Source organism: Hyperolius riggenbachi, chromosome 1, assembly GCF_040937935.1.
Source record: "Hyperolius riggenbachi isolate aHypRig1 chromosome 1, aHypRig1.pri, whole genome shotgun sequence".
NCBI classification, from domain to species: domain Eukaryota; kingdom Metazoa; phylum Chordata; class Amphibia; order Anura; family Hyperoliidae; genus Hyperolius; species Hyperolius riggenbachi.
In genome coordinates this window covers 2,868,120-2,883,413 of record NC_090646.1, presented here as the reverse complement: position 1 = coordinate 2,883,413, position 15,294 = coordinate 2,868,120, and the positions used below count along the sequence as shown (strand labels likewise).

Here is a 15,294-nt window from a genome sequence, read left to right as displayed (position 1 = left end):
AATAACCCCAAATCTGATCCTCCCATCTCTGTATTGCCACTCCCAGATTCCCTGACTCCGCCCTCCCCATCATACATATAATTACTGCAGGAGATAATATCCCCAAATCTCATCCTCCCATCTCTGTATTGCCACTCCCAGATTCCCTGACTCCGCCCTCCCCATCATACATATAATTACTGCAGGAGGTAATAACCCCAAATCTCATCCTCCCATCTCTGTATTGCCACTCCCAGATTCCCTGACTCCGCCCTCCCCATCATACATATAATTACTGCAGGAGATAATAACCCCAAATCTCATCCTCCCATCTCTGTATTGCCACTCCCAGATTCCCTGACTCCACCCTCCCCATCATACATATAATTACTGCAGGAGATAATAACCCCAAATCTGATCCTCACATATCTGTATTGCCACTCCCAGATTCCCTGACTCCGCCCTCCCCATCATACATATCAATGTGGGAGGTGGGTGGCCCTCCCCGGCTTTGGCCACGCTTGGGGGGGTCGTCTGCACCACCCAGCCTCCCCTTCCGGGGTGCCGCTGTGGTTCCCAGGCAGTGAGAGAGCCTGGGACCCCGCGGTACCCCGGTTGTATGGGGGCATTGGGAAGCCTCCTTGTGGCGCTCCTGGATAGTGCTAATGTAGCATGAACTAATTCCCGCAGGGCGACTGCTTCCCGGTATTAGTTTTTGACCCTGCAAAGTTTGGCATGCGAAAGCAAATGCAATTTTGCATGAGCATTGCCTCATGATAAGCCAATTTAGCCAGATTTGCACAGCCAGACTTGTAAGGGTTAAGCTTGGTGTTGAGCACGCATAAATCTTCTTGTGGTTAGCATACATATAAATCAGACCCTGGCATCTCTCAGGTCTACATCTGCTCTGACATCATTATAATAAGACTACAACCAATACACAACATAATATAATGCAGTTTAATATAATCTGTGACATCCAAATATGAGACAATACAATGTAACAGAGCATAATACATACAAAATAAAATATATAAAAACACAACATGTACTGTTCATCTTCCACCAGCCGCCTCTGTGGTGTGAGCTTTTTTAACTTTTTGTACCCACTGATGCAACAATAAACGGTGTAGCGGAATGTTCTTTTCTACTGGTGTGATGTCATGATGGGAGGGGCTTCAGATCGCCACGCCCAAGAGGATCTGCTGTAAAATAAAACCCAGCATTAATATTTTCCAGTGCTTCAGGTGACACAGTTCTTCTTGAATGAAATTAGTTGAATTTCTGTAATTATGGATTGTATGACCCCATACACTACTAGTGTGGTCTCCTACAAAGTTCTGGTTCAGCCATGCTGATTCAGGACTGTGAATAATCTCTATCCAATACCTCCATCTAGTGGCGAGCAGACAACATTACAACCCTATTATAATCTGCACCCAATTCTTTCAGCTTTTATTATTTCGTTTTTTTATAATTCCGACTACTTCTGCAGCGCTGTACAGAGTACATAATAATGTCACTGACTGTCCTCAGAGGAGCTCACACTCTAATCCTACCATAGTCATAGTCTAATGTCCTACCATATTATTATTATGTATTTATATAGCACTGACATCTACTGCAGCACATTACAGAGTACATAGTCATGTCACTGACTGTCCCCAGAGGAGCTCACAATCTAATCCTACCATTCTCATGGTCTAATGGCCTACCATATTATTATTATTATTATTATGTATTTTTATAGCACTGACATCTTCTGCAGCACATTACAGAGTACATAGTCATGTCACTGACTGTCCTCAGAGGAGCACACACTCTAATCCTACCATAGTCATAGTGTAATGTCCTACCATATTATTATTATGTATTTATATAGCACTGACATCTTCTGAAGCACATTACAGAGTACATAGTCATGTCACTGACTGCCCTCAGAGGAGCTCACACTCTAATCCTACCATAGTCATAGTCTAATGTCCTACCGTATTATTATTATGTATTTATATAGCACTGACATCTCCTGCAGCACATTACAGAGTACATTGTCATGTCACTGACTGTCCTCAGAGGAGCACACACTCTAATCCTACCATAGTCATATTCTAATGTCCTACCATATTATTATTATTATGTATGTATATAGCACTGACATCTCCTGCAGCACATTACGGAGTACATTGTCATGTCACTGACTGTCCTCAGAGGAGCACACACTCTAATCCTACCATAGTCATAGTCTAATGTCCTACCATATTATTATTATTATGTATGTATATAGCACTGACATCTTCTGCAGCACATTACAGAGTACATAGTCATGTCACTGACTGTCCTCAGAGGAGCTCACAATCTAATACTACCATAGTCATAGTCGAATGTGCTACCATATTATTATTATGTATTTATATAGCACTGACATCTTCTGCAGCACATTACAGAGTACATAGTCATGTCACTGACTGTCCTCAGAGGAGCTCACACTCTAATCCTACCATAGTCATGGTGTAATGTCCTACCATATTATTATGTATTTATATAGCACTGACATCTTCTGCAGTACATTACAGAGTACTTAGTCATGTCACTGACTGTCCACAGAGGAGCTGACAATCTAATCCCTACCACAGTCATAGTCTAATGTCCTACCATATTATTATTATGTATTTATATAGCACTGACATCTTCTGCAGCACATTACAGAGTACATAGTCATGTCACTGACTGTCCTCAGAGGAGCTCACAATCTAATCCTACCATAGTCATAGCGTAATGTCCTACCATATTATTATTATGTATTTATATAGCACTGACATCTTCTGCAGCACATTACAGAGTACATAGTCATGTCACTGACTGTCCTCAGAGGAGCTCACACTCTAATCCTACCATAGTCATGGTGTAATGTCCTACCATATTATTATGTATTTATATAGCATTGACATCTTCTGCAGTACATTACAGAGTACTTAGTCATGTCACTGACTGTCCTCAGAGGAGCTGACAATCTAATCCCTACCACAGTCATAGTCTAATGTCCTACCATATTATTATTATGTATTTATATAGCACTGACATCTTCTGCAGCACATTACAGAGTACATAGTCATGTCACTGACTGTCCTCAGAGGAGCTCACAATCTAATCCTACCATAGTCATAGTGTAATGTCCTACCATATTATTATTATGTATTTATATAGCACTGACATCTTCTGCAGCACTGTACAGAGTACATAGTCATGTCACTGACTGTCCTCAGAGGAGCTCACACTCTAATCCTACCATAGTCATAGTCTAATGTCCTACCATATTATTATTATTATGTATTTATATAGCACTGACATCTTCTGCAGCACATTACAGAGTACATAGTCATGTCACTGACTGTCCTCAGAGGAGCTCACACTCTAATCCTACCATAGTCATAGTCTAATGTCCTACCATATTATTATTATTATGTATTTATATAGCACTGACATCTTCTGCAGCACATTACAGAGTATATAGTCATGTCACTGACTGTCCTCAGAGGAGCTCACACTCTAATCCTACCATAGTCATAGTCTAATGTCCTACCATATTATTATTATGTATTTATATAGCACGGACATCTTCTGCAGCATTGTACAGAGCACATAGTCATGTCACTGACTGTCCTCAGAGGAGCTCACAATCTAATCCTACCATAGTCATAGTGTAATGTCCTACCATATTATTATTATGTATTTATATAGCACTGACATCTTCTGCAGCACATTACAGAGTACATTGTCATGTCACTGACTGTCCTCAGAGGAGCTCACAATCTAATCCTACCATAGTCATAGTGTAATGTCCTACCATATTATTATTATGTATTTATATAGCACTGACATCTCCTGCAGCACATTACAGAGTACATTGTCATGTCACTGACTGTCCTCAGAGGAGCTCACACTCTAATCCTACCATAGTCATAGTCTAATGTCCTACCATATTATTATTATGTATTTATATAGCACGGACATCTTCTGCAGCATTGTACAGAGCACATAGTCATGTCACTGACTGTCCTCAGAGGAGCTCACAATCTAATCCTACCATAGTCATAGTGTAATGTCCTACCATATTATTATTATGTATTTATATAGCACTGACATCTCCTGCAGCACATTACAGAGTACATTGTCATGTCACTGACTGTCCTCAGAGGAGCTCACAATCTAATCCTACCATAGTCATAGTGTAATGTCCTACCATATTATTATTATGTATTTATATAGCACTGACATCTCCTGCAGCACATTACAGAGTACATAGTCATGTCACTGACTGTCCTCAGAGGAGCTCACAATCTAATCCTACCATAGTCATAGTGTAATGTCCTACCATATTATTATTATGTATTTAAATAGCACTGATATCTTCTGCAGCACATTACAGAGTACATAGTCATGTCACTGACTGTCCCCAGAGGAGCTCACACTCTAATACTACCATAGGCATAGTCTAATGTCTTACCATATTATTATTATGTATTTATATAGCACTGACATCATCTGCAGCACATTACAGAGTACATAGTCATGTCACTGACTGTCCTCAGAGGAGCTTACACTCTAATCCTACCATAGTCATAGCCTAATATCCTACCATATTATTATTATGTATTTATATAGCACTGACATCTCCTGCAGCACATTACAGAGTACATAGTCATGTCACTGACTGTCCTCAGAGGAGCTCACACTCTAATCCTACCATAGTCATAGTCTAATGTCCTACCATATTATTATTATGTATTTATATAGCACTGACATCTCCTGCAGCACATACAGAGTACATAGTCATGTCACTGACTGTCCTCAGAGGAGCTCACAGTCTAATCCTACTATAGTCATAGTATAATGTCCTACCATATTATTATTATGTATTTATATAGCACTGACATCTCCTGCAGCACATTACAGAGTACATAGTCATGTCACTGACTGTCCTCAGAGGAGCTCACACTCTAATCCTACCATAGTCATAGTCTAATGTCCTACCATATTATTATTATGTATTTATATAGCACTGACATCTCCTGCAGCACATTACAGAGTACATAGTCATGTCACTGACTGTCCTCAGAGGAGCTCACAGTCTAATCCTACCATAGTCATAGTGTAATGTCCTACCATATTATTATTATGTATTTATATAGCACTGACATCTTCTGCAGCACTGTACAGAGTACATAGTCATGTCACTGACTGTCCTCAGAGGAGCTCACAGTCTAATCCTACTATAGTCATAGTATAATGTCCTACCATATTATTATTATTATGTATTTATATAGCACTGACATCTCCTGCAGCACATTACAGAGTACATAGTCATGTCACTGACTGTCCTCAGAGGAGCTCACAATCTAATACTACCATAGTCATAGTCTAATGTGCTACCATATTATTATTATGTATTTATATAGCACTGACATCTTCTGCAGCACATTACAGAGTACATAGTCATGTCACTGACTGTCCTCAGAGGAGCTCACACTCTAATCCTACCATAGTCATGGTGTAATGTCCTACCATATTATTATGTATTTATATAGCATTGACATCTTCTGCAGTACATTACAGAGTACTTAGTCATGTCACTGACTGTCCTCAGAGGAGCTGACAATCTAATCCCTACCACAGTCATAGTCTAATGTCCTACCATATTATTATTATGTATTTATATAGCACTGACATCTTCTGCAGCACATTACAGAGTACATAGTCATGTCACTGACTGTCCTCAGAGGAGCTCACAATCTAATCCTACCATAGTCATAGTGTAATGTCCTACCATATTATTATTATGTATTTATATAGCACTGACATCTTCTGCAGCACTGTACAGAGTACATAGTCATGTCACTGACTGTCCTCAGAGGAGCTCACACTCTAATCCTACCATAGTCATAGTCTAATGTCCTACCATATTATTATTATTATGTATTTATATAGCACTGACATCTTCTGCAGCACATTACAGAGTACATAGTCATGTCACTGACTGTCCTCAGAGGAGCTCACACTCTAATCCTACCATAGTCATAGTCTAATGTCCTACCATATTATTATTATTATGTATTTATATAGCACTGACATCTTCTGCAGCACATTACAGAGTATATAGTCATGTCACTGACTGTCCTCAGACTAGCTCACACTCTAATCCTACCATAGTCATAGTCTAATGTCCTACCATATTATTATTATGTATTTATATAGCACGGACATCTTCTGCAGCATTGTACAGAGCACATAGTCATGTCACTGACTGTCCTCAGAGGAGCTCACAATCTAATCCTACCATAGTCATAGTGTAATGTCCTACCATATTATTATTATGTATTTATATAGCACTGACATCTTCTGCAGCACATTACAGAGTACATTGTCATGTCACTGACTGTCCTCAGAGGAGCTCACAATCTAATCCTACCATAGTCATAGTGTAATGTCCTACCATATTATTATTATGTATTTATATAGCACTGACATCTCCTGCAGCACATTACAGAGTACATTGTCATGTCACTGACTGTCCTCAGAGGAGCTCACACTCTAATCCTACCATAGTCATAGTCTAATGTCCTACCATATTATTATTATGTATTTATATAGCACGGACATCTTCTGCAGCATTGTACAGAGCACATAGTCATGTCACTGACTGTCCTCAGAGGAGCTCACAATCTAATCCTACCATAGTCATAGTGTAATGTCCTACCATATTATTATTATGTATTTATATAGCACTGACATCTCCTGCAGCACATTACAGAGTACATTGTCATGTCACTGACTGTCCTCAGAGGAGCTCACAATCTAATCCTACCATAGTCATAGTGTAATGTCCTACCATATTATTATTATGTATTTATATAGCACTGACATCTCCTGCAGCACATTACAGAGTACATAGTCATGTCACTGACTGTCCTCAGAGGAGCTCACAATCTAATCCTACCATAGTCATAGTGTAATGTCCTACCATATTATTATTATGTATTTATATAGCACTGATATCTTCTGCAGCACATTACTGAGTACATAGTCATATCACTGACTGTCCCCAGAGGAGCTCACACTCTAATACTACCATAGGCATAGTCTAATGTCTTACCATATTATTATTATGTATTTATATAGCACTGACATCATCTGCAGCACATTACAGAGTACATAGTCATGTCACTGACTGTCCTCAGAGGAGCTTACACTCTAATCCTACCATAGTCATAGCCTAATATCCTACCATATTATTATTATGTATTTATATAGCACTGACATCTCCTGCAGCACATTACAGAGTACATAGTCATGTCACTGACTGTCCTCAGAGGAGCTCACACTCTAATCCTACCATAGTCATAGTCTAATGTCCTACCATATTATTATTATGTATTTATATAGCACTGACATCTCCTGCAGCACATTACAGAGTACATAGTCATGTCACTGACTGTCCTCAGAGGAGCTCACAGTCTAATCCTACTATAGTCATAGTATAATGTCCTACCATATTATTATTATGTATTTATATAGCACTGACATCTCCTGCAGCACATTACAGAGTACATAGTCATGTCACTGACTGTCCTCAGAGGAGCTCACACTCTAATCCTACCATAGTCATAGTCTAATGTCCTACCATATTATTATTATGTATTTATATAGCACTGACAACTCCTGCAGCACATTACAGAGTACATAGTCATGTCACTGACTGTCCTCAGAGGAGCTCACAGTCTAATCCTACCATAGACATAGTGTAATGTCCTACCATATTATTATTATGTATTTATATAGCACTGACATCTTCTGCAGCACTGTACAGAGTACATAGTCATGTCACTGACTGTCCTCAGAGGAGCTCACAGTCTAATCCTACTATAGTCATAGTATAATGTCCTACCATATTATTATTATTATGTATTTATATAGCACTGACATCTCCTGCAGCACATTACAGAGTACATAGTCATGTCACTGACTGTCCTCAGAGGAGCTCACACTCTAATCCTACCATAGTCATAGTGTAATGTCCTACCATATTATTATGTATTTATATAGCACCGACATCTTCTGCAGCACATTACAGAGTACATAGTCATGTCACTGACTGTCCTCAGAGTCTGACTCAGAGCTCACAATCTAATCCTACCATAGTCAGTGTAATGTGCTACCATATTATTATTATGTATTTATATAGCACTGACATCTCCTGCAGCACATTACAGAGTACATAGTCATGTCACTGACTGTCCTCAGAGGAGCTCACAATCTAATCCTACCATAGTCATAGTCTAATGTGCTACCCTATTATTATTATTATGTATTTATATAGCACTGACATCTTCTGCAGCACTTTACAGAGTACATAGTCATGTCACTGACTGTCCTCAGAGGAGCTCACACTCTAATCCTACCATAGTCATAGTCTATTGTCCTACCATATTATTATTATGTATTTATATAGCACTGACATCTCCTGCAGCACATTACAGAGTACATTGTCATGTCACTGACTGTCCTCAGAGGAGCTCACAATCTAATCCTACCATAGTCATAGTCTAATGTGCTACCCTATTATTATTATTATGTATTTATATAGCACTGACATCTTCTGCAGCACTTTACAGAGTACATAGTCATGTCACTGACCTGTCCTCAGAGGAGCTCACAATCTAATCCTACCATAGTCATAGTCTAATGTGCTACCCTATTATTATTATTATGTATTTATATAGCACTGACATCTTCTGCAGCACTTTACAGAGTACATAATAATGTCACTGACTGTCCCCAGAGGAGCTCACAATCGAATCCTACCATAGTCATAGTCTATTGTCCTACCATATAATTATTATTATTATTATGTATTTTTATAGCACTGACATCTTCTGCAGCACATTACAGAGTACATAGTCGTGTCACTGACTGTCCTCAGAGGAGCTCACAATCTAATACTACCATAGTCATAGTCTAATGTGCTACCCTATTATTATTATTATGTATTTATATAGCACTGACATCTTCTGCGGCACTTTACAGAGTACATAGTCATGTCACTGACTGTCCTCAGAGGAGCTCACAATCTAATCCTACCATAGTCATAGTCTAATGTCCTTCCATATTATTATTATGTATTTATATAGCACGGACATCTTCTGCAGCACTTTACAGAGTACATAGTCATGTCAGTGACTGTCCTCAGAGGAGCTCACACTCTAATCCTACCATAGTCATAGTCTAATGTCCTACCGTATTATTATTATGTATTTATATAGCACTGACATCTTCTGCAGCACATTACAGAGTACATAGTCATGTCACTGACTGCCCTCAGAGGAGCTCACACTCTAATCCTACCATAGTCATAGTCTAATGTCCTACCATATTATTATTATGTATTTATATAGCACTGACATCTTCTGCAGCACTTTACAGAGTACATAGTCATGTCACTGACTGTCCTCAGAGGAGCTCACACTCTAATCCTACCATAGTCATAGTCTAATGTCCTATCATATTATTATGTATTTATATAGCACTGACATCTCCTGCAGCACATTACAGAGTACATAGTCATGTCACTGACTGTCCTCAGAGGAGCTCACAGTCTAATCCTACCATAGTCATAGTGTAATGTCCTACCATATTATTATTATGTATTTATATAGCACTGACATCTTCTGCAGCACTGTACAGAGTACATAGTCATGTCACTGACTGTCCTCAGAGGAGCTCACAGTCTAATCCTACTATAGTCATAGTATAATGTCCTACCATATTATTATTATTATGTATTTATATAGCACTGACATCTCCTGCAGCACATTACAGAGTACATAGTCATGTCACTGACTGTCCTCAGAGGAGCTCACAATCTAATACTACCATAGTCATAGTCTAATGTGCTACCATATTATTATTATGTATTTATATAGCACTGACATCTTCTGCAGCACATTACAGAGTACATAGTCATGTCACTGACTGTCCTCAGAGGAGCTCACACTCTAATCCTACCATAGTCATGGTGTAATGTCCTACCATATTATTATGTATTTATATAGCATTGACATCTTCTGCAGTACATTACAGAGTACTTAGTCATGTCACTGACTGTCCTCAGAGGAGCTGACAATCTAATCCCTACCACAGTCATAGTCTAATGTCCTACCATATTATTATTATGTATTTATATAGCACTGACATCTTCTGCAGCACATTACAGAGTACATAGTCATGTCACTGACTGTCCTCAGAGGAGCTCACAATCTAATCCTACCATAGTCATAGTGTAATGTCCTACCATATTATTATTATGTATTTATATAGCACTGACATCTTCTGCAGCACTGTACAGAGTACATAGTCATGTCACTGACTGTCCTCAGAGGAGCTCACACTCTAATCCTACCATAGTCATAGTCTAATGTCCTACCATATTATTATTATTATGTATTTATATAGCACTGACATCTTCTGCAGCACATTACAGAGTACATAGTCATGTCACTGACTGTCCTCAGAGGAGCTCACACTCTAATCCTACCATAGTCATAGTCTAATGTCCTACCATATTATTATTATTATGTATTTATATAGCACTGACATCTTCTGCAGCACATTACAGAGTATATAGTCATGTCACTGACTGTCCTCAGACTAGCTCACACTCTAATCCTACCATAGTCATAGTCTAATGTCCTACCATATTATTATTATGTATTTATATAGCACGGACATCTTCTGCAGCATTGTACAGAGCACATAGTCATGTCACTGACTGTCCTCAGAGGAGCTCACAATCTAATCCTACCATAGTCATAGTGTAATGTCCTACCATATTATTATTATGTATTTATATAGCACTGACATCTTCTGCAGCACATTACAGAGTACATTGTCATGTCACTGACTGTCCTCAGAGGAGCTCACAATCTAATCCTACCATAGTCATAGTGTAATGTCCTACCATATTATTATTATGTATTTATATAGCACTGACATCTCCTGCAGCACATTACAGAGTACATTGTCATGTCACTGACTGTCCTCAGAGGAGCTCACACTCTAATCCTACCATAGTCATAGTCTAATGTCCTACCATATTATTATTATGTATTTATATAGCACGGACATCTTCTGCAGCATTGTACAGAGCACATAGTCATGTCACTGACTGTCCTCAGAGGAGCTCACAATCTAATCCTACCATAGTCATAGTGTAATGTCCTACCATATTATTATTATGTATTTATATAGCACTGACATCTCCTGCAGCACATTACAGAGTACATTGTCATGTCACTGACTGTCCTCAGAGGAGCTCACAATCTAATCCTACCATAGTCATAGTGTAATGTCCTACCATATTATTATTATGTATTTATATAGCACTGACATCTCCTGCAGCACATTACAGAGTACATAGTCATGTCACTGACTGTCCTCAGAGGAGCTCACAATCTAATCCTACCATAGTCATAGTGTAATGTCCTACCATATTATTATTATGTATTTATATAGCACTGATATCTTCTGCAGCACATTACTGAGTACATAGTCATATCACTGACTGTCCCCAGAGGAGCTCACACTCTAATACTACCATAGGCATAGTCTAATGTCTTACCATATTATTATTATGTATTTATATAGCACTGACATCATCTGCAGCACATTACAGAGTACATAGTCATGTCACTGACTGTCCTCAGAGGAGCTTACACTCTAATCCAACCATAGTCATAGCCTAATATCCTACCATATTATTATTATGTATTTATATAGCACTGACATCTCCTGCAGCACATTACAGAGTACATAGTCATGTCACTGACTGTCCTCAGAGGAGCTCACACTCTAATCCTACCATAGTCATAGTCTAATGTCCTACCATATTATTATTATGTATTTATATAGCACTGACATCTCCTGCAGCACATTACAGAGTACATAGTCATGTCACTGACTGTCCTCAGAGGAGCTCACAGTCTAATCCTACTATAGTCATAGTATAATGTCCTACCATATTATTATTATGTATTTATATAGCACTGACATCTCCTGCAGCACATTACAGAGTACATAGTCATGTCACTGACTGTCCTCAGAGGAGCTCACACTCTAATCCTACCATAGTCATAGTCTAATGTCCTACCATATTATTATTATGTATTTATATAGCACTGACATCTCCTGCAGCACATTACAGAGTACATAGTCATGTCACTGACTGTCCTCAGAGGAGCTCACAGTCTAATCCTACCATAGACATAGTGTAATGTCCTACCATATTATTATTATGTATTTATATAGCACTGACATCTTCTGCAGCACTGTACAGAGTACATAGTCATGTCACTGACTGTCCTCAGAGGAGCTCACAGTCTAATCCTACTATAGTCATAGTATAATGTCCTACCATATTATTATTATTATGTATTTATATAGCACTGACATCTCCTGCAGCACATTACAGAGTACATAGTCATGTCACTGACTGTCCTCAGAGGAGCTCACACTCTAATCCTACCATAGTCATAGTGTAATGTCCTACCATATTATTATGTATTTATATAGCACCGACATCTTCTGCAGCACATTACAGAGTACATAGTCATGTCACTGACTGTCCTCAGAGTCTGACTCAGAGCTCACAATCTAATCCTACCATAGTCAGTGTAATGTGCTACCATATTATTATTATGTATTTATATAGCACTGACATCTCCTGCAGCACATTACAGAGTACATAGTCATGTCACTGACTGTCCTCAGAGGAGCTCACAATCTAATCCTACCATAGTCATAGTCTAATGTGCTACCCTATTATTATTATTATGTATTTATATAGCACTGACATCTTCTGCAGCACTTTACAGAGTACATAGTCATGTCACTGACTGTCCTCAGAGGAGCTCACACTCTAATCCTACCATAGTCATAGTCTATTGTCCTACCATATTATTATTATGTATTTATATAGCACTGACATCTCCTGCAGCACATTACAGAGTACATTGTCATGTCACTGACTGTCCTCAGAGGAGCTCACAATCTAATCCTACCATAGTCATAGTCTAATGTGCTACCCTATTATTATTATTATGTATTTATATAGCACTGACATCTTCTGCAGCACTTTACAGAGTACATAGTCATGTCACTGACCTGTCCTCAGAGGAGCTCACAATCTAATCCTACCATAGTCATAGTCTAATGTGCTACCCTATTATTATTATTATGTATTTATATAGCACTGACATCTTCTGCAGCACTTTACAGAGTACATAATAATGTCACTGACTGTCCCCAGAGGAGCTCACAATCGAATCCTACCATAGTCATAGTCTATTGTCCTACCATATAATTATTATTATTATTATGTATTTTTATAGCACTGACATCTTCTGCAGCACATTACAGAGTACATAGTCGTGTCACTGACTGTCCTCAGAGGAGCTCACAATCTAATACTACCATAGTCATAGTCTAATGTGCTACCCTATTATTATTATTATGTATTTATATAGCACTGACATCTTCTGCGGCACTTTACAGAGTACATAGTCATGTCACTGACTGTCCTCAGAGGAGCTCACAATCTAATCCTACCATAGTCATAGTCTAATGTCCTTCCATATTATTATTATGTATTTATATAGCACGGACATCTTCTGCAGCACTTTACAGAGTACATAGTCATGTCAGTGACTGTCCTCAGAGGAGCTCACACTCTAATCCTACCATAGTCATAGTCTAATGTCCTACCGTATTATTATTATGTATTTATATAGCACTGACATCTTCTGCAGCACATTACAGAGTACATAGTCATGTCACTGACTGCCCTCAGAGGAGCTCACACTCTAATCCTACCATAGTCATAGTCTAATGTCCTACCATATTATTATTATGTATTTATATAGCACTGACATCTTCTGCAGCACTTTACAGAGTACATAGTCATGTCACTGACTGTCCTCAGAGGAGCTCACACTCTAATCCTACCATAGTCATAGTCTAATGTCCTATCATATTATTATGTATTTATATAGCACTGACATCTCCTGCAGCACATTACAGAGTACATAGTCATGTCACTGACTGTCCTCAGATGAGCTCACACTCTAATCCTGCCATAGCCATAGTCTAATGTCCTACCATATTATTATTATGTATTTATATAGCACTGACATCTACTGCAGCACATTACAGAGCACATAGTCATGTCACTGACTGTCCTCAGAGGAGCTCACAATCTAATACTACCATAGTCATAGTCTAATGTGCTACCCTATTATTATTATGTATTTATATAGCACTGACATATTCTGCAGCACTTTACAGAGTACATAGTCATGTCACTGACTGTCCTCAGAGGAGCTCACAATCTAATCCTACCATAGTCATAGTCTATTGTCCTACCATATTATTATTATGTATTTATATAGCACTGATATCTTCTGCAGCACATTACAGAGTGCATTGTCATGTCACTGACTGTCCTCAGAGGAGCTCACAATCTAATCCCTACCATAGTCATAGTCTAATGTCCTACCATATTATTATTATGTATTTATATAGCACTGACATCTTCTGCAGCACTTTACAGAGTACATAGTCATGTCACTGACTGTCCTCAGAGGAGCACACACTCTAATCCCTACCATAGTCATAGTCCAATGTCCTACCCTATTATTATTATGTATTTATATAGCACTAAAATCTCCTGCAGCACATTACAGAGTACATAGTCATGTCACTGACTGCCCTCAAAGGAGCTCACAATCTAATCCTACCATAGTCATAGTCTAAGGTGCTACCCTATTATTATTATGTATTTATATAGCACTGACATCTTCTGCAGCACATTACAGAGTACATAGTCATGTCACTGACTGTCCTCAGAGGAGCTCACAATCTAATCCTGACCATAGTCATAGTCTAATGGCCTACCATATTATTATTATTATGTATTTATATAGCACTGACATCTTCTGCAGCACATTACAGAGTACATAGTCATGTCACTGACTTTCCTCAGAGGAGCTCACACTCTAACCCTACCATAGTCATAGTCCAATGTCCTACCATATTATTATTATTATGTATTTATACAGCACTGACATCTCCTGCAGCACATTACAGAGTACATAGTCATGTCACTGACTGTCCTCAGAGGAGCTCACACTCTAATCTTACCATAGTCATAGTCTAATGGCCTACCATATTATTATTATTATGTATTTATATAGCACTGACATCTCCTGC

General features: G+C 38.5%; 1 protein-coding gene across 3 annotated transcripts in view; it reads right to left on the bottom strand.

Moving 5' to 3' along the window:
• Positions 1–925: 925 nt before the first annotated feature.
• LOC137544871 (interleukin-12 subunit beta-like) overlaps positions 926–15,294 on the bottom strand; it is an 86,232-nt gene continuing 71,863 nt past the window's right edge. For 2 of the 3 annotated variants that reach the window (XM_068265969.1, XM_068265975.1), the window contains one exon: positions 926–1,184. The gene's annotated coding sequence lies outside the window, so the exon portion shown is untranslated. The remainder of the gene's footprint in view (positions 1,185–15,294) is intronic. The other variant, XM_068265973.1, reaches the window with a different exon arrangement.